The following is a 27,394-nucleotide window of genomic DNA, read 5'->3' on the forward strand; positions in this document are numbered from 1 at the left end:
TTTTCTTCCATTTTCCCCATCAGATCACATCTATTCTATTCTTTCTCCATCTTTCTCCATTGTTCCCCATTCCTGGCAATGGTATCTTCTTATTTTCCTGGTTTCTGTCATTACTCCTGGATATACTTACCGCTGAGGATTTGTAGCTAAGAGCTCAGATGAAAGAGAACATGTGATATTTGTCATTCTGAGTCTGGGTTGCCTCACTCAAAATGATCTTTTCTAAGTCTGTTTCTGATACCATTTTCACTTGCAGTTAAGGTGACAAAGAAACCTTGTCAAAGGTATAGGTGTGAAAATGTGATAATAAAAAATATGGAAAGGTCTGAAAATGAATGCAGGAAATTATCATGTGACCTAAAATCTGTTTTACATTTATCTACCAAAAACTCCAAGTATTAATAATGCTTTAAGTGAGTTCAACTAACATTTTGAGACAATATAGCTTTATACACTCTGATACTGTATGGACAGTTTTATGCCTGTGTCTTAATAAATCACCTTAGCCAGCTTAAAAAAAACCTGTGATTAGTGAAATAAGTCTCAGCAATGGAAAATGATCACTAAAACATTTAATATGTTTCATAATATATGAGTGCCCAATAATTACATTTAAATCTAAACAAAATATTTCTTCTTTTCTGGAAGTGCTATTAAGTTATCAGAGAGGGTAGCAGTGTCACTGTCTGGCACAGCACATAAGTCTGTAGAGCTGATCTCCCTCTTTGATTTTCACTGAAAATAGCTACCATGTGATAGACAATATATCCTGATTATAGCTTCCCTTCCTCACAGTTACTACCCACCAACCCTCCCGTCTGGATCCACACTCTTTCTGCTTCTCATTAGAAAAAAAAAACAGGCTTCTAAGGTAAGGTATAATCATAAAATTGAGAAAAATAAAAGCTACCACTTCAGAAAAGTACAAAAAATACAGAAGGAAAAAGAGTCATAGGAAAGACACAAGAAAACAGACAGAGATGCAGAGACCCATTCATTCATGCACTCAGGAATCCCATAAAAAAAGAACACTAAATAAAATACATATGCAAAGGACCTGTGGAGTACAATAGAGAGAAATTGATTCTGCGGGCCATGTTTTCCTGATGTCCTTGACCCCTTTCTCTCCTACAATCCATCTTCCCTCTTCTCCACAGGATTTCTCATGGTCTGCCTAATGTTTGGCTGTGGGTCTGCACACATCAGTTGCTGCATGAAGCCTCTGTGATGACAGCTGGGCTAGGCACCAGTCTATGAGTACAGAAGAATATTGTTCAGAATCATTTCATTGATATTATTTTGCCAGTCATATTTGGTTTTGCCCTAGGTCTCTGGGCTGTGTGGGGTATGAGTTCCATTTCATGAAGTGGTCCTGATGTCATATCACATATTGGTTAGTTGCTCCAACAGTTTGCGCCACCATTGCACTAGCATAGCTTGCAGGCAGGATGCCATTGTGGGCCAAAGAGCTTATGATTGTTTGGGTTTATGGTTCTTCTTTGGTAGCATGCAGAGTACCTTCTTGCACCAAAGATTCTAGCATATAGGAATGAAGGCTCTGTGTAGACAACAACTCCACTTCTCCATATTCACTGAGTTGTGTAGTAATAGGGCCTGGCCATCAGTTTCTGGTGAGCAAGCTATAGTCTCCACAACAGCCTGGGTTGTTGGGTGTTCTCGTTGTACTCCTCTGGCCAACAAGTCAATTAGATGTGAACCATTCTTCATACTAGAAGCTTCTTTTGATGACAAGAGATGTCCAGTTGAGACTCTGTCTTTCCTATATTTTTTGGAGTGTTCATTTATATTGCCTTCATATATGTGAATATTTTAGCATACTTCTACTGTATTAGGTTTCCATACTACCCCTCAAATGACCCTTAATTTTAGCTGTCTCTTCCTCTATTCCCTCCCTCATTGCCCATTTTCCTACCCTTCCCCACTTAATCTTCCCATTCCAGTTCCCCCAAATCAATCTACTACTTTCTATTTTATTTTTCTTTCATAGGTGGATCTATTTTCCCCACCTTGTCCCTTATTTTATACCTTACTTCAGTTCTATGGAATTAGTTATCATTGTCTTAATAACAAATATGCATATGTAAGTGAACAATACCATATTTATCTTTCTGGGTTTTGACTACTGTCGGGGGCCAGCCTCGACAAAAATAACTTTCTGACCTTTGGCCTCTTTGGGCCTCCACAGGTTACCTCATTAGTGATTATTTATTATTCTAATAAGTCTGCCTTTATGTGTTACTTGGTCTTTTTCCCTTGCAGCATTAACATTCTTTCTTTGTTCTGTATGCTTAGTGTTTTGATAATTATATGCTGAGGAGACTTTCTTTTCTAGTGTAGTCTTTTAGTGTTCTGTGTGATTTTTTTGTATCTTCATAAGTATCTTCTTTTTAGGTTAGGGATTTTTTTCTATGATTTTATTAAAATATTTTTTGTGCCATTGACATGGGTTAATTCTCCTTCCTTAATTATTATTATTCTTAGAATTGCTCTTTTCATAGTGTCCCAAATTTCCTAGATGTTTTTTGTCATGAGTTTTTAAGATTTAAGATTTTCTTTGATTGGGGTATCAATTTCTTTCATTGTGTCTTCAACCTCTGAGATTCTTACTTCCATATTAACTGCTTCACTGGACTCCTTGCTTCTCTGGCAAACTTGGCTGATAGGTTCCCAGAGAATCCCTGCTGGATTTGGGAGCTGGGATAGCAAGATCAATGAGAAGAAAGGTTGGAGGCAAAGGTCTGCATGACACCCACCAGAGATGGGTGCAGAGAGAAGGGTGAGGCTGCTGCAGGTGATCTCCTACAGGGATGGGGATGAAACTGCTTCCCTGGCTCGAGTGGCCTGTGGGTTTACAAGAAATATCTGCTGCAACTGAACTTTCATCAGTATCTATACTTCTCACTGATAATTTTATACCTCTTGTATTATTTGTTTGCCGTTTAGTATGTTCTGGATTTCAAATACTCATATTGTTACTAAGGAACAACTGGTTTTGCCTACACCCTCCATGAGCTCTTTTGTTTTCAACATTTTGATAGAAACTATCTTCAATCAAGAAAGCCACAGATATCTAAATTCTATGGGTTTTTTTGGCTTGGGTGATACATATGACATAATCCAAAGTTTAAAGCCCCATCTAGTTCACAAACATTTAATCTAGATATCTAACTTTCAGTAAAAATGTCACATTAAATTCACTTCATTAAATAAGTGCTCAGGTTACCTGGCTATTGTGTGTTTAATTGGTATTAAAGCTTAGAAGGAAAAGTCCATGCATTTTATACTTTATTTTCTCTGTCAATCACTGACAACATCTGAAGTTCGAAGTGTGATGCTAGTTTTTTTATTGTTATTTTATTTGGTTTTGTTTCCTTTATTCTTGCTCTTTGAGTAGTCTGCAATTTTGGTGCTGTTTTCTCCATAGGGGTGTTTCTTAAAAAGGAGAATTATTGTCAACAGCTTAAGTAAACGTTGCGGCAGTCAAATCAATGCATAGAAGAAAAGAAGCAAAGAGCTGAGTTTCTTAACCCATCTGCAAACTGAAAAGGCGAAACTAGATGGCAGGCTTCTGTCATTATTTGCAAGTAGTTTGTGTACGCCACGTTCTTTGTTCTAGACAACTAAAGTTTTCTAACTGCAAACACAAAACAGTCTGAAAACAGCAGCTCCCTCTGAGGGGGACAGATTATCCTATTTTGGTTTACAGGTTATTTTAAAATTTCCTGCCTTATTTCAATGATAATTGTGAACAATGAACATTAATACTTTTGAAGAGGCTTTTGCTATGAAGTGAAAAACTCTGCTAGGAGAAATATAAAAAGCATTCTGTACAATAATGTGGCACTTTGCAAAAAAATTGAAATCAATTTATACATTGACGTTTAAATTTCTTCCTTTAGTTTCTTACTCTATGATAAAATAATAGCATGTGGTTGTACAAAATTATAAAACGTGAAATTGCTTTTTACTTGTAGTGGTTACTCTGTGGATATGTTTCAATTGCAACATTGTTTTTAGCAAAATCGGAGTGGTCTATTGCAATTATCTGATACTTTTACAACTCATTAAAATTTTATCTAGCCAAATATTATGGAGGAAAAGAGTAAAGTGTTAAAGTCGAATGGAAGATACACTACTAAAATGTATGTTGGAGGAACAGATTTTAGAAATGGTTATATTTAATATCTTTATTAGTTAGCTAGAATATTTCTAAAACAATATCCTAGCGACTTTCATGGGACTTATCCCACTGGGTGATGTAGGCATTAAAAATCACTAATATTGCCCAGCAGGTGTAGAGTCTAAAAATGGTTACTCATCTGCTTTTTTTTTAAATGCCAGCTACCTTTAGTCATTTCATTTCCTTATATTTAATGCTTTGAAATCTAGCATTTAAGAAAGTAACTACAAAAGCTCATCGCCTTTCTAATTGTGTACCATTTTAAGTCCACACTACAAAATAAATATTTTTCTTTGTTTTACCCCTTTATCTGAGAACTTGCTGAAATGATCTGGCATGAGCGAGAAGAGAACACGAGAGGTGAATAAACCCACTTAGGAGTTTATTAGAGGGGGAAAGTGCACACAGGCCTGGGAAAAACGGTGTGTGGGGCGGGGGAGGGGAGAGAGAGAGAGAGAGAGAAAGAGGCTACCTCTGGGAGCGGGAGACAGAAAGAGACTAAAGATGGTGTGTCCAGCTTTTAAAGGCTGCCTAGCACATTCGCACAGGGGTTAGATGTGGCAACATCACACACTGATGATGCAGATAACGGGTAATCCACGCACGCGCACAAGGGTTTGCGTGAGTACGTCACATGCTGATGACAGGCAACCCAGAAGTGCAGCTTCATGGGTGGATGAATAATTACATTCCACCCTTTTGTTTGTTATAAAAATTTGGCGGGTTTGAGGATCTTAATGGGTGGGAATGTGGTGTCGTAAGGTCTCTGATGACTGCTTCACGCTGACTTTGTGGGCATCGAGGAGTTGAGATGTTCGACCATGTCCTGGGGTGGCTGATTACTGCTGTATTTTCCGGGCTCTGAGGAACTGGTTGACTGGCAGCTTGGACCTCGCAAAATGCTGGAAAGGCAAAAATTATGTTTGGAAAAAATTTAGATCCTAGAGATTAACAGAGGAGAGTCCAAAGATGGAAGATAGAGAGTTTTTTGTTTGTTTGTTTGTTTTCCCCAGGGGTTCCAGAGACCAGGAATGACATAGAAAGAATTAAATGATACTTATTCTGGGCGCGTTTGGTCCGTTTAGGTGGGTCCAATTGGCTCCCTGGAGCTTATAAAAATGTTTGAAAAGAAATAAATTTTAGACATATTAAAAGTTTATGGTTATAACAATAAAATGGAAGATGGTGGGAGGGGGAAGAAGGAGGAAATTATTGAAAAGGGTAATTATTAGACTCTTTAATGTTTTACGTGAAGTAAATTCTTTTGCATCATGCTATTACCTTAACATCCAGGAAACACTGCTGCAGTCAGTGATAAAACCTGTTATGTTAAAGTTTGTTTTGTGAGTTTTTGGAGATTGGGGCTACAACCTCATGATTGTTTCTTACCGCCTCGGCTTTTGACAGTCCTTGTACCTCTGTCTCTATGTTTAATGATGGTCTCTGTAATAACAGCTGAGTGGTTAACTGGAAATTTAAGCATGACATTGAAAGCATATAGGAGAAAGAACAGGGAGAGTATATGGAGTTTTTGGCACAAGAGAGTTGAGTAAGGATGAGACTTTTATTTTTTGGAACTGGAGAAAGAGTGGCTGATTCTGGTGTCCTCTGGAACTTAAGGGAACAGGGCCCTGTTTGAGTTACTGTATAGGAGGGGGTATCTTGAGCTGGAAGAGTAAAAGGTTTAAGATGCGACAGGTGAATCCAATGAGGAAGTCCCTCGAGCTTGGCAGCTGTGGGAGTTACAAGAATTACTCTAAAGGGGCCCTGCCATTTAAGAGAAAGGGGTGAGGGGCATTGGTCTGAGGGAGAAAATAATACCTGGTTCCGTATTTTAATCGGCAAGTGGGCATGAATTAACACATGGTTGAGGTAATGAGTAGTTGGTAAAATTCCATAATAGGGAGCATAGATGGGATAACAGTGGAGTAAGCAGGTGATCAAGAAGGGGAGAGGATTTGGGTGAGAGGCCAAGGGTTAAAACTGGCCGCCCATACATGAGTTCAAAGGGCGAGATGAAAAAGGGGGCCTTTAGGGAAAGCCCTAAGCCTTAGTAGAGGCAAAAGTTTTACCCAGTCAAGGTGAAGTTCCTGTGATATTTTAACAAGAACATTTTTTAAGGAACAGTTAATTTGTTCTACCTTCCCTGAAGACTGGGGGTGGTATGGGATATGAAAATGTCAAGGAATGTTAAGAGCCTTGGACAAGTGTTGGGAAATCTTGGAAGTGAACTCTTGGCCAAATATCTGACTGAAGAGAGGTTGGAATTCCAATCCGGGGGATAATTTCTCGGGGAAGAACGTCAGAAACTGTCTGGGCCATCTTATTAGTGGTGGGAAACGCTTCAATCCACCCAGATGTTCTATCCAAAAACACCAAAAGATATTTAACTCTTCTGACTGTGGGCATATGAGTAAAATCCAGCTGCCAGTCAGTTCCTGGAAGGGAGCCGCTGGCCTGGTGGGTGGGAAAAGGGAAGCTATAATATTTAGTCTTGGGATCTGACTTTTGACAGATTTGACAAGAGGCAGTGATAGCTTTTAAGAACTCTAAGTCCTCAGGAGTAGGTTTGAGGTGAGCCTTGACAAAATAAAACAGAGTTTTACTATTAGGATGAAAGAGCTGATGTAGGTAGAACAGAATTTGCTGGGTGTCAGGTGGTGTCTGTGAGAATGTGGGCTGTACTGTATGAACCCCTGAGGTGATGGAGGTAGGTTTGGGCTTTGGAATGCTGCTGTTTTAGCTGCTTGGTCAGTCCGGTTATTTCTCTTGGAAATAATGGAACTGTCAGTCTGATGAGACCAACAGTGAATAATTCCTATAGCTTTGGGGAGATGGGAGGCTTTTAACAGGTCCATAATGTAGCCTGAGTTAGTTATGGATCCTCCTTTTGCTGTAAGAAGCTCACGCTCCTTCCAGATAGCTGTGTGAGACAGCAGGATATGAAAGGCATATTTGGAGTCCATGTAAACATTTAAAGAGTGTCCTTTTGTTAACTGGAAGGCACGGGTAAGAGCTATCAACTCAGCCTGTTCATTAGTGATATGGGCAGGGAGTACCTGCGCCTCCACTATCTCAGTATCTGATACGATGGCATAGCCTGCTCTATGGGTCCCATCACATAAAAAGGAGCTGCCATCTGTGAGGTATAAGTGGCCTGGGACAGTTTGCCCTCCTGTATATGTGAGGGGTGGGGCAGTAGATACTCTAAGATCTCTATGCAGCATTGCGATGGGGAATCATTAACATTAGGTTGAGGTAGGAGATTTGATATATTAAGGGGTGGGCAGCATTGGAAAGTGAGTGTGGCATCTTCTACCAGTGTCACCTGGAGGGAAAGGACTCCGGAAAGGGGTAAAGTTTGTCAGCCTTTGTAAGTTAAGAGATGGGACAGATTGTGGTGGGAGAAGACAGTGGTGGGTGACCCAAAGGTTAGCTTTTTTTGATTCACGAATAAGAAGCTCAGTGGTCACTAAAGCACATATGCAAGGTGCCTAACCCCAAGTGGTGTAGTCCGTCTTCTTTGACAGGTATGCTACAGGTGCAAAAGAAGGTCCCGGTTGATGTCCTAGGACCCCCAAGGGCATATCTCACCTTCTCTGTTACATAGAGGGAGAAAGGATGGGTTAAATCTGGGAGATGAAGAGCTGAGGCCTGGATAAGGGCTTGCTGGAGTCTCTGGAAGGGTTTAGTAACAGGATGGAGAAGGGGCACATGCAGAGAGCCGAGAGCGGCCTCTTATAAGGGATAGGCGAGGAGAGAAAAAGAGGGGATCCAGGAACGCAGGAAACCAGCTACTCCTAGGAACAATAAAACCTCTATAGCCCTTTTGGACAGGAAATTTAAAAGAGCAGAGGTATCAGTTTTGCTGATCTCCAATGATGGGCTGCAAAGTAAAATGTCATTCACATACTGTATGAGCTTAGACTTAGGGAGAGACAGTGAGAGCAGGTCAGAAGCTAAAGCCTGGCCAAACAGTTGTGGGTTGTCCCGGAATCTCTGGGGGAAGGACAGTCCAGGAGAGCTGTGTGGAGAGGTGAGTGTCATGATCAGTCCAGGTGAAGGCAAAGATGTTTTGAGATTGAGGACTGAAAGGAATAGAGAAAAAAGCATTCTTGAGGTCTATAACTGAGAAGTGGGAGGTTCCCAGAGGAATATTGTATAAAAGTATGTGAGGATAAGGCACTACAGGATGAAGAGGGACCACCGCAGAGTTAATGAGCCTGAGGTCTTGAATCAGACGATAGGTTCCATTAGGTTTTTTAACAGCCAGTATAGGACTGTTAAAGGGAGAAGAGGTGGGGCAAATTAGCTTTTTTCTTAAAAGGTCAGAGATGATAGGTTTAAGTCCCTTAAGGCTCTGGAGAAAGAGGGGGTACTGAGTTTGGGTAATGTATTTAGTAGGTCTTGTAATTGAATAACAATGGGGTAATGGTGTTTAGCAATGGAGGGGTTTTGGGTGTCCCAGACTTGGGGGTTTACCTGGGAGGCTGGTAGAGGAAAAGACACATTGGGGTTGGGAGGTTGGGAGGCTAAGACAAGGAAGACTGGAGCTGTTGGCGAGTCTGGGGTAAGGTGAATGGGAGAAGCAAAGGGAATGGAAGCTCCTACTTTTGCTAAAAAAAATACCTTCCCAGGGTTGGAGAGATGGGTCAGTGGTTAAGAGCATTGCCTGCTGTTCCAAAGGTCCTGAGTTTAAATTCTGGCAATCACATGGTGGCTCACAACCATCTGTAATGACGTCTCGTGCCCTCTTCTGGCCTGCAGACATACACACAGACAGAATATTGTATACATGTGGGACCCTGTCCTCCCTGATCCTTGAGACCAAAATACTGGATGCAGATAATGTTTACGCTAACCAGCTAAGCTTCCTGCTAGTTCAGTCCTTGGTTCTGCTACAGCCTGGTACATTAGCCTGAGGGATCTATTTTACTTTAAAATGGTAATTTCTCAACCTGCCTCAAAGAAGCTCAGGCACCAAGGCCCATCTAACCTGTCTGACATTGCCTTGTACCCTCGACCACCCGCCTAGGGAAAAACTCCCACAGAGGCCAGTTTCCCCAGCCCCCTCTGGGTGGGAGGAGTTTTCCTTTACTGGGGCCTTTATTCTCCTTCCTGCTTTTGTTGGGAGGAAGCCTTGCCCTTTTTGATCCTGGTTGCCCACTGGTATAAATACCCGACTTGAGTTTAATAAAGTTGCCATTTACTCTGGTAAATGAGCAAAGGTCTCTTTTGTGTGTGTCTCTTTTAACCCTCAGGACAATCGTCCATTCTCGTGGGCCCGAGTTCGGGGAAAGCGCGCGCCTGGGTCGGGTGTGGATATCCATTGGAAGGCGGGCTCTAACATATACATAATAAATAAATAATTTTTTTTAAAAAAAAAAAAACCCTTCCCATGAGAGGTACCGGGCAGGTTGGCATGACTAAAAATGAATGAGTGAGATAAATACCCCTAAACACACAGTTGTGGTGCGGTCTGCTGAGGTAGATAAGGCTGACCCCCTACCCTGACAATAGGGAAACTAGAAGGAGAAGTAGGCCCCCAGAATTCCCTCAGTACCGAGTATGTGGCTCGGGTGTTCAAAAGAAAGGAGATGGGCCATCCTGATACTGTGATGTCTACCCATGGCTCCTCATTACAGATGATGGTTGTGGTTGGGTCAAAGGATCCTGGGCAGCCTCACTCATCTATGGCCAGACCTAGAAGGTCAACTTGGGAATTTTCTGGGTCTGATGTCTCCATGCCACTATGTGTACGAGGACAATCTACTGCCCAATGACCTATCCTATGGCACCTCAGATAAGGTCTCGTGGATCTAAGATGAGGATTAGGGCATGCTTGGGTCCAGTGAACAGTTCTACCACATTTGGAACATGGGCCTGGCAGTTCTCGAGCCCCAGGGGGCAAGGGAGCAGCACAGACAACGTGGATCGGGTGGTCTGTTGCCTCGGCCAGTCAGGAGGCCGTGGTTAACACTTGACAGTGATTTCAGGCTTTGTCATTTCTCACATGGTACACCTTAAAATTCAACTCTAGGACTTCTGCCTGTGGGGTCAAGGGGCCTTTCTCCAAATGTTTAAGTTTAGCCCTAATGTCAGAGTAGCACTGATTTAAAAAATGAGTCATGAATAACTGTTTGCCTTCCGTAGTTTCTGGATCTAAGTTAGTATACTGTAACAGAGCTTTTGTGAGGCGTTCCAAAAATGTGGAAGGATTTTCCTTTGTATCCTGAATGATCTCTGAGAGCTTAGTACAGTTTACTGGCTTGAGGGCAGCCTTATGGAGACCTGCCAGGAGGCAAGTCAAAAACCAGTCCCTAGCTAAAATCCCACCCGGAGTATTATAATCCCAGTGCGGCTCAGCTCTTGCTCTGGGACTGCCTCTGCCCTGGGAGGGTGGGAGGCAAGAGTCTGATGAACCTTATCTGCATGTAGTCTGGCCTATTCCCAAACTCGCCGGTGCTCTTCAGGAAGTAGGTTATTAGATAGGATCATATAGATGTCATGAAAGGTGAGATTATAAGATTGGGTAAGATATTGGAATTGTTTTATGAAAGTGGTAGAATTAGATGTATAGGACCCCAGTTTTTGTTCTATACGGGAGAGTTCTGTGTGTGAGAAAGATTCATGTACCCTAATCAATCCATCTACGTTGGGCATCTCTCACAACAGGAGAACTGTAGCGAGCTTGTCTTGGTTAGGGTTAGGTTCCATAGCGGCATGTGAGCATGTGAGAGGAGGGGTAAAGATGGGTTCCAGAGCAGGGCGGCTGCCGTGGCCAGGCACCAGAAGGGAAGAATAGTTCAGTGAGGCTGTTGGAGCGGGGGCGGTGTGTGTGTGGGAGGAGCTGAAGAGAAAGCAGCAGGAGGTGGCAAGGCAGCAGGAGGTAAAGGGACAGCATAGAAGCTGGGGCTACAGGAGCTGAAGAGACAGGTGTAGAAGTTGGGGCTGAAGGGACTAGAGAGACAGGGGTAGAAGCTGAGGGAACGGTGGTAGCTTCCCACTGAGGTCTAAAAGGTGGAGGTTCATTAGCTGGGTCCAGAGCGGAAGTGGGGGGTTCTTCAGGTACAGATGGAACATGTGAGCAGGTGCAGAGCTTGTAAGGACAGAGGGCTTCAACTTAGAGCCTAAATAGTAAAAGGCTTGGATGTAAAGAAACTCCTTCCATTTGCCTGTGTGCTGACAATAGTTAGAAAGTTCCTGTAAAATATCGGGATTAAAGGTGCCTGGCTGGATCTGGTCGGGGTGACTCAGAAGCCAGAGAGGCCAGAGGCCACTCCGAGTGGCCTTTTATGGTGAGGGAAAAAATGAAAAGAAATGGGAAAAAAAGAAAGAAGAATCTGTCAAATGCACCACACAGAATGTGCAGTGCTAGCACGGGCTGACTGATCCCAGGTCAGTCCAAACATGATTTTAGCTGAGGGAAGCAAACCACAGATGGTTGTCAGCGAAGGGAACAACCGTGGCCTTGAAGATCATGGTTGGGGTCGGTCCCCCCATCTCTAGAAACTCCAGAGGGTTTCCGGGAGCTCAACAGTCAATTCCTCAGGTTTGGAGAAATGGTTGAGCTGACCAAAATGGGAAGACCTACCAATCGAAGCCAGTGTTGTTTGGAGAGGTCACGCTCAGGCATATGGAACATGTGGGTTGTTTATGAGAAGGTTTTTGATTCTAACCCCATGAGAGGGACCTGGGGCAGATTCCAACCGCAGGAGAGAGGTATTGGGCAGAAGAGTTTCTCGAGTCTCGACACCAATGAAAGGATCTGACGCGAGCAAGAAGAGAACACGAGAGGCAAACAAACCCACTTATGAGTTTAATAGAGGGGAAAAGTGCACATAGGCCTGGGGAAAACGGTGTACAGGAGAGGGGGGGGAGAGAAAGAAAGAGAGGAAGAGAGGCTGCCTTTCTGAGCATGGGGGACAGAGAGAGAATAAAGATGGCGCACCCAGCTTTTAAAGGCTGCCTAGCACATGTGCACAGGGGGAAAACATGGCTATGTTACACTTTGATGATAGGCGACCCATGCCTTGCAGATGTGCACAAAGGGTTTTGCGTGAGTATGTCACATGCAGATAACAGGCAACCTGGAAGTACAGCCTTATGGATGGCTGAATAATTTACACATGCTCTAGTTTGTAAATTTAATTGAAGTCTAAGAAGAGAAAATGATGTGCTTCTCCTAATCCAATTTCAATTTCCATAGACCATGTCTGGTGCATTGCTCTAACTTTCTCTTTTCCAGACAGATGCATGATGCATTATTTCTATACAATCTATCTACATTTTCTGAATTAGTCATTATTCAAATAAAAGGAAGAATGTCAATCACCCCAGTCTCCATGTACAGAGGAATGAAAGAAGCTGTCTTCCAATGGAAGTATATACCACATCATTTCAATAAAAGGCAAGCATTTTGTGTTATTGCAAATTCTATGTAATAACATTCTATGTAATAACATATTCTACAAAAATATTCTATGTTATTACAATCTCTCTCTAAATAAAGTCATTTGATAAGATACTACTTTTTCTCCTTCAAATGTTCTCCTTCTCTATTGTGGACGGATATTTACTCTGAGTTTATTCTTCTTATTTAGATTCCCTGAAGTTTAATTGATATGCCCCTGTGGGACTTAGAACTTAGTCACATGCTTTGATTACCGTAGTTTCAGCCTGGAATCATTTTGGAAGGGGGAATCTAGGGTGTTATACATTTAACATCACTCTTTTGATGGTGCCTCTTAACAATCAGGCATCTGAAGTGAACTTTAGATGTGCTGGATCTCTATTGAGTTTCTAAATTTATTTTTATAAAAAATTAATATTTCATGTAAGTTATTAAAATATTTTTGCACTTTAGATATTATCTTTATGGCCACTAAAGAAGACATTTGGTTCTGAAAATGTGCTTGAACTGTATTCTTCTTCCCTTCAAGGATCATTGCATTTTTACTGAAAACATTCAGAAAACACAAGCCGACTATCTGTTAACAAAATCCACAATTTAATCTCCAAATAAGCCTTGAAATGCAATGTGGACAATGGTAGAAGGGCATGTTTTTCATGGCCACCTAGGCTTAGAAAACTCATTCTCAAACCATGTTACCACTTTGAGAGTTTCCAAGTGCATATCCACAAATGGGAGGGGGAGTTCTGGGAGACTCTGAAGGGAAAACAAAATTGGAAGCTAAAGCATGCTCAACTTACTTATACCACTTACTCCAAAGTCTATTTGACTTTGAGTGGTGTGTGTGTGTGTGTGTGTGTGTGTGTGTGTAGCCAAATATATTTGATAACCTATGTTGGGAAATGCTGGTGTAAATATCATTCCAACATTTTTTGAGAGTTGTATTTGTGTCTCGGTAATATCTTTGCAAGATATTGCCTTCAACCCCTACCCAAATCACTTGTAGGTCCTTGAACTTTTTTAAATTTGACTATCATGGTTTCTTGATATATCTGAATTTCCCATATGAACTGAGACTAAAAGAGCTCCAGTGTTCTACCTACTCCACCTTTATTGTGAGGCTTAAGAGCCCCAAGCAGAGTTACAAGCAGAAGTCTCTCCTATCTTTCTGAGGTAGGTTGTCAAGCATCAGGAATGAAGGAAACAGCTACTGTGTTTCTTTGTACAGTATTATTTTCTCCTTATGGGACATCAGTCCTTTGTCTAAGGATTCAAAATTATTGGAGGGATAAATTGCAAATTAGTTTTGAGAAGCAAGATAAAGACCCTGATTTTATGGGTCCGCCGACACCAGAACAAATGATACCATTTAATGACTGTGATCACCAAAATGATACCATGACTACACATGTACAAGAAACATAACATGTAACTATATGTATAAATAACTGCTTCACAAGATGATCTGAATCCTGGAGTGCCTATGGTCTTATGTAGTGCTTCATAAATGAAGACTAGGAACTCAGGAAGAATAGTTAGAAAGTCAAACTTGCAGGCTTTGTCAAACACTGAATTTTCTCAGCTCTCTTTTAGATTAGAAAACAGCTTTATCAGTGAATGAATAATTTCTTCTCATTAATCCAATGAAAGGGACATGCTGAAAATATCATAAAAATCATAAAGGAAACTTTCTGAGTTCCCCAAGAGAATCTCCAATCTTATTCAACTACTCTTCAAAGATGTAGCAAAAAGAGGAGGCCACTCTTATGCCCCTGGTGGAAAGCTGAACTTCTATAACCAATAATCTATAATAAGAGAATATTCTCTTATTACAATGACAAAACTGGCTTCCAGATGACTATCCTGAGTCAAAATAATAGAGAAGATAATCTTGGAAGAAATAACTATAATGGCAATATATTTTGGAGAGTACTTTGTCTTTAGGGATCCCAGGAAGGTAAAGATTTGGTTCAGTAAAGGTCACTGAAATACCAGCAAGTGTGGAATAGTGACCTTCACATTTCCAGTCCCTGTGGAGTCCAAGAACCCACACTCAAGCCCAGAAAATGAGAGGATCAATAGTTTCTGACCCAAGACTAGTATCCTGACTGAATCTTCACATAAGAATTTTTGAGACAAATTTAGGGGCAAACTTGGCACTGCTGTCAAAACTGAAACATCTTCCAGAACCATGTCTAGCAACTTCTTCCATGTCTAATAAAGGCTGTGTATTTTTTTGCTTTGTTTTTGAAGTTTGTGATCATTGCTCTTAAGTTGTATAACAAAACGTTTCCTGGGGAGACACTACACACATGTCTACACACCCTAGACAGGGAATCCACCTCAGTCAAAAGTACAGATACCACCAAAGTGTAAATTGATGAACCAATGAGTTTTGCTGACATTATTTATAGATTTATAGGTGAAAGTTTACTCACAGAGAAGAAATTACTCAAAGATAGCCCATGACAGCATGTATGACAGCTCACAAACGCTGGGAACGTAGAGTACACTGTACAGCTCGAAGGCAGCTCAACAAGTTGGAGCGTGTCCTTTCTCGAGACTTCAGCTGCCCTAAATCTCTTTCAGGCATTGGGGCTTGTCTATGAGGCTCTCGGCAGTCTTTTTTTTGTTTATTCTAGGAGAGAGGGGTCTAGAGAATCTTGTCAGTTTCAAGAAATTCCTGAAGTAATTTTGAATTGTTTGCCTTTTGGTTTAAGGAGCTTCCCTGAATGATGGAATATTTCAATCTCAGAGAAAATTGCTACATATTAGTTCTAAACAACACATATGGTTGTAGGTATGAAAAGTGCCCAGAACACCTATCCTTTGTCCTATTGGTATATATTGTACCTTGTTTGTTTATTTATACACTGATATTTTCTTTTTCTTTTTCTTTCTTTCTTTTTTTTTTCAAAACAGGGTTTCTCTGTGAAACAGTCCTGGCTATCCTGGAACTCATTCTGTAGATCAGGCTGACCTCAAGCTAATTATCTTTTTCTTTTTAATGTAAGATTTCTATTTGTGGCAGGATCCCACTCTATAACCCAGATTAGCTAAGAAGTCATCAGGAATAACTAACTGGCTGATCTTGAACTCTCAGCAATCCTCCTGTCTGAACCACCTTTGTGCTAGGGTTGTAATCATGAGCCATCATTTTTGGCTTTCATAGATGATTTACTTAGCTCAGAATCTTATGGTTTTGATTCCATATTTATTGCTGTTTAACAAATTTAGGAATAAGAGTTTTAGGGACTGGAGATATAGTTCAGTGGTAGATTACTTTCCTGACATGCTTGAAACACAAGGTTCACTTCTCAGTATTGCGAAAAAGTTATGATATTTAGCAAAACATTAAAAATACTTGATCCACAAACCCCCACCAAAATATAGCATTCAGATAATCATTTTCTTAGAAATTAGGAATGATGTTACATTAAGAAACAACTATAATCATGAATAGAAATACAAAAATATCTGAAGTCTTTTGTAGCTGTAAGATGGTATTAGTCCTGAACCTAGGGTCTTACTCATGCTATATGAGCACTTTACCACTGAGCTGTATCTCTAGCTTCCTGTTAACTAATTTTTATAAATATTTTGAAACCATGGATATCACTAGGTCACTCAAAATAACCTTGAACCTTTAATCCTTCTGCTCAGCCTCAGAGGTGCTGAGAGTACAAACATGTCTACTATAGGTGACCAGTTATTGATTTACCTTATTGCATTTAGTGTTTATGTTTGTAAAATTAAAATTTATGAATACACCTGAATTTATTTGGCTTATTCCAAAATGTAGACTAAACTAATCTGCAATTATATAGATCTTCTGATTATTGACTCATATCATGCCCAGATTAGTCAAAAATTTGTTCTTTAGAAAAACTTTGAGTTGTTTCCAACTGGGAAGGACCCTTCAACATAAATATATAACAACAGCACTAGTAACATCAATGACAAATCCCATAATGGGGAAATGCTGGCTATTTCTTTCTTAAGTAGTATCTTCTCTGTTTACAGTTCTTTTGCTTTGGGGCAGAGCATGTGGTCAGGTTCACAAGACTCGTTATCAGCAACAGTAAGACCAGGTTCCCAGTGTGAATTTTTATTTATCCCACAGTGTTTGTTGCATACTCATAGTACCTGAGGCAAAGCTTACATCCATTAATTCACATTTCTTGACAACATTCTCAAATATAGCTACTTTCTCATGGAGTATCCAGTGTCTTATGAGAAACTGGCAGTATTAATAAAAGCCAATATGTCCTCGCTTAATCTTAGGTCTAACCTCCTCAAAAGATTCTGAATATTTCTATTCATAAAGTACTGAATTAGAGTAGTGAGCCAAAGGAATTAAATACATTACCATAAATTAAACTTTTTAATAAAAGAGAGAAAAAGATGATACATTGTGACAGTAGTATTACCCACAGATGCAATGTCAAGCAAGTAATTGCAAATTCAGGGATCACATAAACATTCTCTATAGAGATATTTTCCATGACCGAGGTAAATCAGTTAAAACAAGGGTGATATCCAACTCATCCTAATTGTTATAAAAGACTCTCTGAATGTGGCTGCCAATGATCACTGACTGAGAAGCCAAAGACAATGGCACTGGGTTTTGATTCTACTGCGTGGACTGGCTTTGTGGGAGCCTGGTTTGTTTAGATGCTCACCTTTATAGACCTGGATGGATGGGGGAGGACCCTGGACTTCCCATGGGGCAGGGAACCCTGACTGCTCTTAGGACTAGAGTATATATATATATTATATACTATTATATTATATATATATATATTTATATATATATAAATAAGGAGTATACATAGCCAGCATTTTTCTCTGACACCTCAGTGCCTGTATTTCACAGCCTGACTGACCCCTTACATGGAGATATCCCCCCTTCACATTAGACCCAAAGTGCCAGTGGTCAACTTTACTGTAGGGACAATATTCAAGAGGTTTCATGGACACTTCATTTTCTATGAAATCTCTAAGGAAAGGAGAAAAAATAACTCGATGAATGAATACTAAAATTATACCAACCCATCTAAACAATTACAGCCTGATTCAGCAAGTCATCTAAACTTACACTCAGTCCTCAAATGCCTTAGGCAGGATATTCAAACTAGGCAGCTCCCTTGAGCCGAGACAGAACATTGGCCTAAGGTGGTAACTACAGTTCAGCAGAGCTATGATCCTTTGGTTGTTAGATACCCAGTAAGAAACCTAAATGAACACTATTTGAGGAAGATGAAAAGTGAAGTCCCTCACAATACTGACTCTACTATCAGCTCTCCTAAGACACAAGCGTCCCCAACCTAATGTCTAAAGTAGCTTATCCAACAGGAGAATAGAGGAAAAGGAATCTAGTTGGGAAAGAACTCACACCAGGAAGGATAAGGAGTTCCGTTCTTAACTATGGGAGAACTCGGCAGGAGCTATGTAGTTGAGCTATGTGTTTAGATTTTTTTTCTGGATGGTGTATGGGAATAATGAGGAAGATGCAATTGAGTGAATTTTTCTCTTTGCAAACAGAAAGATGTCACCATATGTAGTTAAGTTGAGAATAACCACGTGAACTCATTACAAGACACCCCTGAAAAGAGTGCTTAGTCAAAAGCATCTGTCCTAAGTCGCTCACACAATAAAATCAAATGTACTGAGTCTGGGAAATGGACAAGTAGGGAGGGAGGAATGTTTATAGAGATAGGAAGTATAAGAGGCTTGGGGGAGAGTGCCCAGGATGTATTATATATTTAAATTGTGAAAGAAATAATTTAAAAAAGAAGGAAAATGGAAAACAAAGCATCAAATCTATTTCTTTATCTGTGAGGGTTGAGAAATCAGTGTTAACTGAGGCATGTGCACATTTCCACTCACATGAGTGAAAGAGGTGAGGGCTGTGTTTATAGAAAGCGGACTCATGGAAGTAGAAAAAGAAATGTCAGGATCCTCAGAATCCACTCTGTTGAGCCAGCATATAGAGTATGGGGTGCTCTCTATTTCTGCCTTGAAGATCCCAACAAGGGGGCAAATAGGATGTAATGGGCAAGACCTCTCGGTTCTACAAGGGATAGTTCTTCAAATTCCAAAGACCCTAAGTGGGAAAGAGAAAGACTGCCACCACACATAGAAATTCAGAGTCCTTCTCTCAGGCCTGAGAAACAAAAGCTGTGGATTCATGTAAGGCTTGGCTAGCACGTCGACTTTGTGATCTAGAAAGGTATGGGCTTTCTGTGGAGGCTAGAGGGCTTCTGTAAGTACAGTGAAAATTTGCTTGGCTCTGCTAGACAACTGCAGGATAAAAGAATGACATCAAAAGTCCTAACTATTTTCACCCCTGTGAGCCATGGAGAAATCTGTCAAGCTTTATGTCATATCTAGGCTTCCACTCCAAGGATTATGAAATAGGAGGACAATATTTGCTGCTGGCAAATTTGAATCAATAGAAGAAAGGCTCCTCAGACAAGCAGAAATTATTTCTGATTGCGATGTACCATACAGTGTTGCAAACTTGTTGCTCTCATATCTCTGGGGAAGTAGAGAAATTTATCTGAAAGCTGAGAGGAAAGTTCCAACTGGTGGAGTACAAACAATATGGGGCAGGGAGTACAAAATGAGGGGGATTAGGAGGGTTTGAGAAATGGATGGAGACATAGTGGAGAAAGCAGAACAGATGCTGCAATGGACTTCAGAGGATCAAGCAGGGAATTTTGTGTGCGACAGACTGAAAGGCTCAAGTACAGTAAGGAATTACAGGTTGCCTTCCATATTGAACTGACAGTGGGGTTTCTTAGCAACCTGGCCCTGCTGTCAATATTCAGAGCCAGTGCCTGACCAGATGTGATCTACTCTCATTTCCTGTTGGAAGGGGAGAAACTGGGTTGTTAGTGCCCTTGGCAGAGATGCTGGGTGCCTTCTTGTAGACCGGCTGCCAGCAAGTTTCAAAGGAGCCTTCAGCCAAGGTAAGGAACCTGAATATGTATGAAGAAGAGGATACCTGTCAGATAAGCAATGGGGCTGCACTTAATTCTATCACTAGGTCAGCAGACTTGTTCTGAGAAAGTACCCGTGGGTGGCAATGTATCTTGGAAGTTCTCAGAACAGAGAGGGGACCTTGATCTTGGAAAGGAGACCTTAAATTGAAGATGGCATAGTGATATATTATTAGACCACAATCAAAGACAAACTTTGGGCCCGAATGATAAGTAATGCTCATTCTAAACAATTGTGCTTCCACACTCAGCCCCCCTTGCACTGGGCTCTAGAAGACCCCATACAGATTAAGCAAGTAAACATGGAATGACCTGACTAAATCCCCAGGGATTAGGACATTTGTAGCACTCCTTCACCCCCCGAAAGAAGATGAAAAACAAAACCCAAACAACAACAGTAAATAAAACATGGTTTAAAAAAAACAAAACTAAAAAGCCCTAAATATCTTGTATTTAGACAGCAAGGGAGCATGTGGGCGGGATGCAGAGGCAGGAGGAGGTATCTTCAAAAGGCAAGGCCATCCTGAATTGTGTAGTGATACAATGCTGTGAGTACAAGGAACAGAACAAAGAAAACACAAAAGGATTTAATCCTGTAATTAAGAACCACATACAGTTTTAGATATAAGATGTTTATGAGAAAAAAAAATAGTATCTAAAGAAAAGGAGGCAGGGAAAACAGGACAATGGCCAATGGATATAATCAAACTACTAAATACATATGTGTAAAATTCTATGATGAATCAATCACATTATTTAGTATAATTAAAATATACAAAAAAGAAAAAATATTAACCAGGAATGTTTAAGCATAGTAGTATGTTACAAGGGCTGGAAACAAAATGAAATATTGAAAGTAGTACAGGACTTATTATGTCTTCTAAGGGATCTGACAAAATAAAGTGTTGTTTCATTTTTTTCCAGAGGTAGTTTCACAAAATCAGCTACCTAGACCTTGCGGAGTAGGTTTGCTGAAGCCTTGCTTTGCAGTGCCTAACAGGAGTGAAGTATGTGACAATGAACTACAATGAGGGGACCACTTTCAGAAAGAAGGGGCCCATTTAGAGCCCCAGATTGGTTGCAAGCTATGGACACGCTGGCATTATTAGCCACAGTCAGTGCTCTCAAGGCATTTTCACCTGCAGAAAGCAAAGAGGCGAGCTGCCAGTTTCAACACTTTCTTCAGCTCTTTGTTTTTGCCCAAAGGGTGAACATCCTCAGTCTAAAAAGTTTAGCATAGAGGGAGTGGTGCTGAGATTTGCTGGGAGCTCAGGCAAGGAACCTGAAGGAAGGTTGAAGACCCCAGAGAACCCAAGACAGAAAGGGCTTTGCTAATTCTCAGCACTCTGTGTACCCAGTTAGTGCAGCTCCCTGAAGCTTTCTCCCTCAGGGCTACAAGGAACCTTTGAGCGGTCAAACGAGAGTAGCAGAGGGGAGTGACCCAGAAGCTTAAAAAAAGTCTATATAATCCTAGAACTGAGAGTGTTCAAACACTAGAAGAAAAGGAAGCCTTGGTGAACCTCAGCAGTGCCTGCAGGACACTCAGGAGCCCAGGAGCCCTGTGGGTTTGGGGAAAGTTGAAGGAATATTGGGAAAAGGCAATACTTTCAAAACATAATTAAGGTGCTTATAGTATCTCCTTTTCTTTGACCAGGTATCCAAGTCAACTGCTCCGCAGTATACTCACTGACCAAATCCATCATGCCCAGGGGACAAAAGAGCAAGGCTCGGTCTCGTGAGAAACGCCGTCAGACCAAAACAGAATCCCAAGAGCTCGAGGGTACTCAGACCACGGCACCAGAGAAAAGGGAGTCATCCTCTTCCTCTTCTAGTGCCTCCGGAGATGCTGTCCCAAGCACCTCTTCTGATGTCTTTTCCAAGTTGTCTCAAGTAATGCCTCTTGCCACCACTTTCAGTATCTGCATTGCCTGCAGAATGTCTAACAAAAGTGCCAAGGGCCAGCAGAAGAAAAATATGAGCTCCTCTAGTGGCCAGCATTCCAATAAGAGTCAAGAGAAGGATCTTCTAACAAGGAAGACAGGGATGCTGATGGAGTACATGCTCAGCAAGTACAAACAGAAAGAGCCCCTGTTGAGAGAAGAAATGCTGAATGTTGTCAACAAAAGATTCAAGGAACAGTTCCCTGAGATCCTCAAGAAAGCTTCCAACCACATGGATTTGGTTTTTGGCCTAGAGCTGAGAGAAGTCCCGCCCAATGGTCAGACCTACATGCTTGTGAGCAAGCTAGATTTCGAGGATGATGGAAGTAGGTGCAGTGACATGGGTCTTCCCAACAGGGGCATTCTAATCCCTCTCCTGAGTGTGATCTATCTCAATGGCTACTGTGCCCCGGAGGAGGAGGTCTGGCATTTTCTGAATATGCTAGGGGTCTATGATGGGGTCCCACATCTCATCTTTGGAGATGTCAGGAAGCTCATCACTAAAGATCTGGTACAGGAAAAGTACCTGGTATACTGTCAGGTTCCTAACAGTGATCCTCCTTCCTATCAGTTCCTGTGGGGTCCAAAAGCCTATGTTGAAACCAGCCAGGTAAAGGTGATGGAGTTTTTGGCCAATATTAATGAAACTGACTCCTCTACCTACCCATTCAATTATGAAGAAGCTTTGAGGGAAGAAGATAGAGCCGATGCTGAAGGTGCAGCCCAGAGAAGCACTACATGAAGACCAAGAGACGCTGTAAAACCAAGTCCAGCCTTTCTACCTGCTAATGAGATCTAAGGTAGTCTCCATTACATGATTGAAAGAGCCTACTAATCTTTGTTTTTGTGATGCTCGAATTAGTTATTGATAAAGCTGTTTAGTGCTTTTTTATCATAGTATTCACTTGAAGTCAGAAGTTAAATAGAAAGATACTATAGATTATACTTTCATAATATTCCTCAAGTTGAGGGTTAAAAGTTTGATTTGATGAGAAATGTGATTTGAAATTTCATAGTTAACTTTGGTGGTGTACCGTAAGGTAATATGGAATTAGAATCTAGATGTTCCTAAAAGGAGAAAAGAAGATAGAGGAAAAATAGTGGGCTTTCAGTTTATATTTTGCTTTATTCCACACTTTCTTTTTTCAAACATGTAAACAGTGCATACCTGATTTGCTTATGGTATTAAAGGATATATAAGAAACTAAATCACAATAAATTGTATTTCTTGCTCAAGGTTTGTATTTTACCAAAACACTAGATTGAATATCTGTTCTTGAGAAGTCTTACTGGAGATGTTTAGCAAAATACGACCCAATACCTGCCTATACAATGATAGCTTCTAGAAGAAGTTCTTATAATAGATGAAAGTCAAATGTGGTCTATTTCCTAAAAAAGGAACAGGGGAATGTATGCTTAATTAGAAGACATTTCTTTCACTTTTCATTGCTTTGTGACTGAATGTTTTTGTTAATTTCTCTCTATGTTTGGGGACCCCAGAACTACATATTTTATGACATCTGTTAGGGTAAATATGAATAGAAATAATCCCAGGTGGCTACTACCAATTAAGCAAGTCAAAATGCTCACAAAAGTGGCATCCTTTAATAAGTAAATAAAAGACAACTCAGATACCAAAGCCACACATTTAACATGAATCTTGCTGTTCTTTAATAAATGGACTCTATTAAATTTACTTTTTCTTAATTGAAAGTTTGAGCATTACAGAAAATCCTAATGTCCCCATGTTTGCAGGGACAGTAAATAACAGAGTCATACTGGATCCCTGGTCTAGAGCCCAGACTACTTCAAAACTAAACTGAAGCTCCTATTTCAGTACTCCAACACACATCTTGATGAATGTAGAGGAGGAACTTGTGCCCAAATTATGGGATTACAGCAAGAAAAGAGAGTCCCAAAATGGAATGGGGGGCCTGCAAGATGGCACAGTACCTTCCACCATGCCTGACCACCTATATTTTATCTCTAGGATCCTTGTAGAAGAATGAAATCCCACAATCATCTTCTGACCTCCATAAACATGCCATCACATGTGCCTCTTGCTCCCCCAATGAATACATTTTAATGAATAATCAATAATGAAATCAGAATTAATGAAAGAAAAACTATTTAATGACAGTGTGAATCTTTACATTTGCAGTGTTACGTTACTTCGAGTGATTAGGTACTTCAAATCAGGATGGGGAATACATTGTGAAGAGCAATTGCCTAGCTGACATGTAGCCTTGCTTCATTCACTCCCACTGTGGACATCTTATTTACAAGTAAGTCACTTGTATCAGATGTTAATGTAGTTCTGCTTATAAAGAGAATGATCATGTTAACATCCCAAATCACTCGTGGCAGAGGAACCTGTTCTCAAGTAGGTATACAAGGTTGAACTCACTCTAGACTTAATAGTGTTGGACATTTACTAGAATTATTCTCAGAGACAAAGTCAAAAGACACTGATATAAGAACACACCTATAGAACAATTGTAGGTGTAAAAATATCAGAAAGTAAGGTGCATATTGGAAAGAACTACCCCATCTGTTTTCTGACAGAATCCCAATCAGAATTGCCAGTCTGATAAACTTTGGTTCACATACTCTTTTCAGGTTTAAAAGACCTAAGGGCCTTGGAGACACCATGCTAATGTGAGGTGAGAAAGGAAGGCTAGGCTTTGGTAGACATTAACTAATGAACTGCAGTGAGGGTGGCACGGGGCCCTAGAAAACAGAAGCGTTCAATTATGAACTGAAGGGAAAGCAGACAATAAAAGTAACTTTTATTTTATTTTATTTAAATTTTCTAATCTCACCTTTGTATCCCAAGAAAGGAAGGAAGAGGATTGTCAGATTGGATTTTTCTCTTTTGTGTGGGTGAGGTGGTCTCAAATGCAGGCATGTGCTGCAATTGAATAGAAGAGATGGGATACCCACTGCCTAACAGGAGTCAACACAATGACACAGAGCATGAATAAAGGGACTGAGACATGGTTAGGGTGACAGTTCTTCCCAAGGAATCACAGATACAAAGTGTGTGCAATCTCGTGTCAAGAGAAGTCAGATTTCAGATTGTACTAGGAACCTGCCAACTCTTTACACATAAAAGGGCAACACAGACTCCTTTCAGTTCCCACTCTTGGGGAACAGGGTAGTGCAAGGTTTTATTCTAGGATTGTATCCCATAGCAACTGAGGTGGAAATATTGGGACTGCCAATGGTTTGGACTGACACTCATTTGTTACCGCCATCATAAGGCTCCAATCTGTGTGTCATAGTTTTCATTCTAAAGACACCTTTGACAAGTGTGTAACCAGAAAAAAAAAACACTTCACTTCCTTCTATTGGATCTCAGGGTCCACAGGCTTCATCTACAAGCCATATCTTAGAGTTCAAATGGGGAAGGGCAAAGCTAGAGAGATTGCTCAACAAGTAAACTGTTTTTGACCCAAATATGAGCCTCCGAGTTCAACCCTAGCATGTGTGTTAAAGAAGCTAAGTGTCTCAACATGCTCTTGTAATAACAGTACTTGGGTGCAGGAAACTAAAGGGTTCCTGGGACTTTCTGACAAGCTATCTAGTCAAATTGATGAGGAAAAAATTCAATGAGTGATAGGAAAGTGAAAGATGAAGAAGAAAGTGGAGGATGACGTAATCCCACACTAGCTCCTAATAGGGTATAATAAGGGGTTCTTTATTTAAAGAGTAACTCACAGATCACAATGGGGAACAGAAATGGAATCTGGCATCAAGGTGTGAGAATGGGGTGTTAGAAAGGGAGTGAGAGCATCAGAGTGGGGACAGTGTCCCTTTTTGATACTCAAGGCAGTGCCCAACCTGGTCCAGCCTCTCAAAGGCCATTGCCTGAAGGAGGTTCTCCATCAACTCCCCCTTTTGTCTAAATAAGAGAGTTCCAAACCCAATGCAAAACTATATACAATAAGAACAGATATCAAGTATAAAATTAGAATTACAACCAACATAAACAATATTAAGCAAGAAACATATTATAAACATTTTAATAATTATTTTATCCTAAGGAGTCTAAGTCTTGTATTAGAAATGGCTTGGCTAAGAAAAAAGTAACTACGATTATCTAGTCTTTAACCCCATCAAAAACCTGAGAAGGGAGATAATATTACTTGAGTAGACAGGAAGTGCAATCAAGCAGCTTCCAAAATTTGCAGTAGATGACAGAGACAACTGGCTATCTGGGCAATCACCCAAAGTCTCATTTGCAACTTTGGAGCAACCAACTTTGGCTAAGGCCTAGAGTAACTGACAGACCATTTTCAGAGGAAAGAAAATTTTCAAAATTGTTTTACCCTGTCTTGACAAGGTTTGGCAGTCTTTTTTCTTGTATCCTACTTGTTCAGTTTGGACACCATGCATTTTGTCAGTGGTCAAGGTCTGGACAGTTCCTTGTCCATAGACCAGTTTTGCCAAGAAGAAAACAAGCTCCAAGTGGAGTGTCTTCCAGTGCTCAACATTTTCTTGGGAATAGATTAGTGCTGCCAGGAGCAATCATGTCTCATGTCAACAGAACCCTAAGTTATTTAAATGCCATATTTTATAGTTCTTTGAAGTGGTTGAAGATTACCTATCTATGTAGAATACAATTTCTATACATCTAAAGAACCTGATTAATCTATCTGTAAGTGTGATAAACATGATTATTGACCTGTAATTCTTAATAACTATATAGCTCAAAGACTTCATATTAGAATATTAAATATAACAGGGTAGGTCATGGAAAGCTGGATATGGTGGGATGTCTGGAGTATAAGGAAAAAGATGGATATGGAGGAGTAAGTGAGGCTACTATCAGTCTTCAGAGGCTCTGTCAGGGAAATCTTGTGGAGTAGACAAAGGAAGGTGCATGGGTTTGGGAGCCTAGATGACTTAGGAGAGCACCATGAAGTATTTCAGGCAGCTTTCCATATTTCCTGCAAAGCAGTGGGGTTCCATAGCAACCTGGTGTCTCTGTCAGTCTTCAGAGTTTACTGGTCAGATGTAGGTTACCCTCCCTTTCTGTAAGAAAGGGAGAAATTGGGTCTTAGCAAGCTTTGGCACAGTCACTGTGTGCCTTTGCCTAGACTAGTTGCCAGCAAGTTCTGTAGTGACCTACAGTCAAGGTAAACACCCTGATTATGCACTATGGATGGCATACCTCTGTGATTCAAAGAAGAAGTCCTTTATCCTACCCCTAGGTTGAAGGGCTTATTCTGGGAACATGTGTGTTGCAATGTACTTTGGAATGTCTCGGTGCATGGAGAGGGTGAAGGTCTTATAAAGGACCCCTGTCTCTGCAGATGGTGAGGCCCTAGAGTACACAGTCAAGCCTCAGGTTCTTGATGGTAAAGGGAGAAATTCCAAAAAATGCATACCCATGCTACATTAGCCCTCACTCTATGCCCTAGAAAGCTCCAGGCAACATATACAAGTAAACTGACTTCATCCTCAGTGAAATTGGGAGTCAAGACAAAATGTGAAAAATGAAAAGAATGTGTTTTTATTTAAATTTCCAAATTTCACATGGCTAAGCATTATCAGCACATGGGAGTTTGAGGGAGCCTCAGACCAGGAATATTGAGGAACTTTCAAAGTATGTAAATTGAAATTGTGAAAGAGTATCTTAAAATGGGGGGGTGGGTGCAAGACTTTTCTGTACACAGCAGCTGAACAGGGGTTATTAGGATGACAAACACTTTTGGTCATCCTTTTGAAGATGTTCATTTGGTTCTCTGTGTTGAATGGCCAATGATAACTCCTCAATCTGGCAGCTAGTTGCACTTGTTAATTTTTTGTTTATTTGCCATAAGCTGGAGTA

The 27,394-nt window shown here is 40.7% G+C and overlaps 1 pseudogene; it reads left to right on the forward strand.

Moving 5' to 3' along the window:
- The first annotated feature begins 21,319 nt into the window (after window positions 1-21,319).
- Window positions 21,320-22,300, forward strand: LOC125410336 (melanoma-associated antigen B4 pseudogene; annotated as a pseudogene).
- Window positions 22,301-27,394: the final 5,094 nt, after the last annotated feature.

The sequence above is a fragment of the Myodes glareolus genome, chromosome X (genome assembly GCF_982192425.1).
Source record: "Myodes glareolus chromosome X, mMyoGla1.1, whole genome shotgun sequence".
Classification (NCBI taxonomy): domain Eukaryota; kingdom Metazoa; phylum Chordata; class Mammalia; order Rodentia; family Cricetidae; genus Myodes; species Myodes glareolus.